Source organism: Corvus brachyrhynchos, unplaced genomic scaffold (assembly GCF_000691975.1).
Source record: "Corvus brachyrhynchos isolate BGI_N302 unplaced genomic scaffold, ASM69197v1 scaffold258, whole genome shotgun sequence".
NCBI lineage: Eukaryota > Metazoa > Chordata > Aves > Passeriformes > Corvidae > Corvus > Corvus brachyrhynchos.
Genome location: NW_008240122.1, coordinates 1,598,859 through 1,603,387, shown reverse-complemented (window position 1 = coordinate 1,603,387; position 4,529 = coordinate 1,598,859). Strand labels below are relative to the sequence as shown.

The window sequence follows — 4,529 nt, the reverse complement described above, 5'->3', positions numbered from 1 at the left end:
CATAGGGAACGGCAGCAAGCGGGAAGCGACACCCCCGCCCCGGTGCCACCGCGCCGCACGGTGCTCACGGCCGGGACACAAGGGTGCGTGGGCTATACACGGCCCACAGCGATCCGTCTGTTCGCGCTTTGGGCATAAAGAACCGCCACAAATGACCTACGGCAATACCCTCGGTGATGCAGATAAACCATTAGCGTTTCAAAGCATGTCTGTCTGTCTGTCAGGAACGGCACAGATCTATCGTCAGTCACAGCGCGACATGAGGAGTGACAGGAGCAGTGACACGGGGAGTTCACACGGGGGGGAAGAAGGGGGCAGCAGTTTGCTCAGTATTATACTGGAATATTTTTCACATGACATCGTTTCGAGACGAAAAAGCAATGACATCACTGGCAATATACTCATATCCATTATATGAAAACTAAGCAAAATATCATGGCTTAAAAGCAGCAGCTTTGCAAAGCTATCATTCTGCTCAGCAGAAGGGAACTCGTATTACAAATGCATTACAATCTATTTAATGTGATCATGATTTTGTCTGTCTTGCAAGACGAAGCACAGCCAGATGAGAACTAATGAATGCAACATGTGTTCATTCTTTTGGTAGCTGTGCCTGAAGCCAATTGGCAGAATGACTACAGCAAGATAAATGTCAAAACAAAACTATTTGTGAGTATGTACTGCATGTATTTTGACTCTTCTATCATACTTGAAATAGTTTATTATTTTCAAGATTTGCAAGCATATTAAATAACTCTGGATTAAAGTTTAGATTTCCAGCAGGATAGTAAAAAAATAAAAAGGGGTGGGGGGAGGAGGGGAAGTCTGTATCTCCATTCAAAAAACAAGGAGGGCAGCACTTTTTTTCCACCATTAGAAATGGTTGATGAGAAGGTTAAGAGGTCCATAAGAATGCATATAATTAAGACAGCACACAACAAGTTTTGTGTGTTTCCCCCAGGATTAACAATCTACATAACTACAGTAGGATATTTCTTTTCCAGCAGCTCCTGATTGACTGGAGGAATCGACCTCTGCAGTGATCTAAAAAAAGAGATGGCAGTCAGCTGAACACAGCTCTGCAGTATGAAGTCAGCCAGACAACTACTGTGATTAATAAAAGGGGAAAGGACTAGGAAACTGACTGGTGGAAGATGATAAAGTGTAAAAGGCAAGGGCAACACAATTAAGGGCCCTAATGAAGCCATGGGCCTCAATACACAGCTGTGGCACTGGGATTGACCAAGAACCCATGTTCCCAACTTACCCCAACCCCTATGTTGCATCATGTCATTAAACAATCTTAACTGCAAGATGAAACACTGAGTCTTATCTTGGGTGGGTTGGGCAGACAGAATAATTTAACACACACACTTTGGTATCCTTTCAAACTGAACGTTCTTCCCAATACAACTATGAAGCCTTGGAAGAAATGATGGGCAAAATGCCCCATGAGGCCAAACAGACATTGTATGTGCTGGTTAGGTCAGTGCCAAGAGCAGAAAGAGGCTTAATTTGCAATCTTAAGTGGCCATTAGTGCTCTGAACAATGACAGATTACATACAACTGGCAAGAAGCACACAATGCAGTTCACACCAATACATTTCTTTTCGAATATATCAATTTTAAAGTAAGTAAAGCACATCCTATTAAAAAAGTATCTCCTACTGTAAAATGAGTGTGAAACTCTGCTATTTCTGGGCATCTTAAACAGAGCTTAGTGCCTGCTCAATCAAAAGCATACAGGATGAGGCAGAAGGAACCAAAGAAAATGTTAGAGCACCATCAGAATGATTCTCTGAACTCTAACTTTTGAAACAAGATTTCAGAAGGCCCAGTGTATACGGCACACCCTGAAAACAGCAGAGGCCCTCTCAACCCACCCATCTCCTGTTCCCTGATCAGCTGAAGACTTGATCAAAATTCCTCGAGTTGCCTTTAAATCTCTCATGAAAACCTTACCTCCTCATTAGGATTTTTCACTTTTCTATCTCTGGCCCTTCTATCATACCTGTCCTTCTAAGCAACCTATCTTCAATAGCTGCCTACCTCTACACTTTTCAAGCTTAAACACCATCTCAGCTCCCTCTTTCCTTGCTGTTACTTAACATGAATGGTGGGTGATGGGGAGGTGCGCTTTTTAAGTATTTTATATAGGCACAAATAATGAAAAAATACTTAAAGTATGATATAGACCAAAATAAAAAGCATACACAATGCAAGTCTTTGCTTAGGAAAAAACTCTCAGGTTATTTGCAGTGCAAAGTACATTGCTACACCATAAAAAAACCTAACAAACACTCTTCAATCTAACAAAATAAAGCCTGTTAAAGATCAGGAATGGAGCTCTGCACACTGTACAATTACAGATGCATTCACTGCTTGTTTATCCCCAACACAGATATTTAGGAACACCACACATCTGGTGTTGTTCAGAACAGTGAATGTCTCAAAGACTGCAGCAGCATCAGATTATGACTGTACAAAAGGAATGATTTTAGAAATACTTCAGATTTTCCTGAGTCAAAAACCACTCCAATGTGCCTTTTCTTCAGAGGTGGGAACAAATGGTTCAAGAGAGCCATAGGAAGGCATGAACTCTTTGGAGTCACCACTTCCATGTGAAGAGGAGGATGAAGCAGGTCCCCATGTCCCATACACGAAAAATTGCCTTCCAGTCACCCACAGCTAACTGAGGAAATTAGGGGTGCCCCCACCAAAGCCACCATGTCCCCAGCTGCAGAACAGACACTTGTCCCCAGGACATCTTTAATACTTTAAAAAAAAAAAAAAAAAAAAGGAAGATTATTTATTGAGCTTCCTTGGCAAGTGACACTGCTCCTAAGAAAATACCTGAAATTTGGAAATTGGTTTTCACAGAACTAGGGTTTCTTAATTTCTTTCAGATTTAGGAGATTTCAGATGCAAGAGCTGCTGCATGAGGCAATCACAGTGTTATATCCCATCCAGAAGATTACTGGAAGCTCTCCCTATCTACCTTTTCTTCATGAAATCTGTAACTGTACCTAAACATCACAAAGAGGTAACTGTACTGACACCAGTTTAATGCCTGTCGTGCTGTTGAACTGCAAGAGGGCAGCACTAGTTAATTTTGTTTCCTCATATATATGAAATCAATCATGTTTCCACCAGCAAATGATCCTTCAATTACTTTGCCTTCTTCTTTCTGAAAAGAAACTGGAGCAGTGTTTCACTTGGCAATTAACCTCACTGCCAAACGGTATCACCCTTCAGCAGCTGCATTCATTAGCTTTACCCCATAGAAAAGAGAGAGTACAAGTAATTTCTTTAATAACTACCCAATTCCTAAAGACCTAAAGCCTTTTATTACTTTTTCTTTAGGGGGGAAAAATTTCTTTCAGTTTGTTTTTAAACCCGTTTTATATCTGCCATGACCTAGCCAGCACAACAGACCAAAACCATCTCATCAGCAGAGACAAAGCAATGAAACAGAGTTTTAAAAGACACATTTTGGTTAAGGATGCTCATTGCATCAAGCCTGTTTCCAGCAGGACTTGAGAGGTGTACAGAGGTTAGTGAGCTGTGAAGGACAAGTCCAGCAGGATCCAGTGCTCCCACTAACACCTGCGGGATGTGGCAGCATCTGCCTCCTCCTCTTCACTCCAGCTGCTGGGCACTGTAATAAACCCTAATAAAGTCCCATTCTCTGAAGGATTATTTCCAAGAGTGATGAAAGGCAGGACCTTTGACTAGGATTAAGGTCACTCAGAGTTGACATACGGCAGCACTACTGCTAAAATAAGCATCCCTACCCTTCTCCTGCATCCTCCCATTCTCACTCTGCTCCTGCCAACACAGCTCATGGGGCTGCACAAGGAAGCACACCAGGAGACTGAGCAGCATGAAACTTAACTCACCAACATCAAAACAGGGCAACTCACCAGGCCAGTCATATGGTGTATGGCACAATGAGCCATGCTGCAGCAGCAGGGAGGCAGCAGCACCCTCTGGACAGAGTGGTGGGAATCGCTTCTGTCAACAGCAGCTCAGCTCGTGGGTGACTTAGGGAGATTGTGAAACAGCTACACTTGTAAGTCACATTTCATTGCCAGAAAACTGAGAAAAATAAGAACTGATACAGAAGAGAGTGAAGTCCCCAGCCAAGCAGTGCCAGGGCAGGATGCAGCAGAGAGCACACGGCAGTGCCTGAGGCCCTTCACTTATCACCCTCCTCCTAGACCCTAAACTGGGCTCCTTCATCCTATGGCATTCTCCTCAAATGGAGACAGCATGCAGAAAACATGAGAAACAAGAGACATACACTGGATCCTAAAAACTGTCCCGAGGCTGTCCCCCACAACTAAACCATACCCAGGTTTGAACTCAACTATACTAAACCTAGGTCAGCCAGCCTAGGAAAGTCATCTGAATGGGAAAATTTATTTTATTTGTTTTCCAAAAACACACTGCCTAATTTGAAAAAGAAAGCCTGCAAACAATACAAAGCCCTCCAAACGCAAATGCATATTTTAAGAATAACCACAGG

General features: G+C 42.7%; 1 protein-coding gene across 1 annotated transcript in view; it reads right to left on the bottom strand.

Annotated features, from left to right (window-relative positions):
* The window catches only part of EML4 (echinoderm microtubule associated protein like 4), a 114,010-nt gene that overhangs the window by 87,608 nt on the left and 21,873 nt on the right, over nt 1–4,529 (bottom strand). The window lies entirely within an intron of this gene.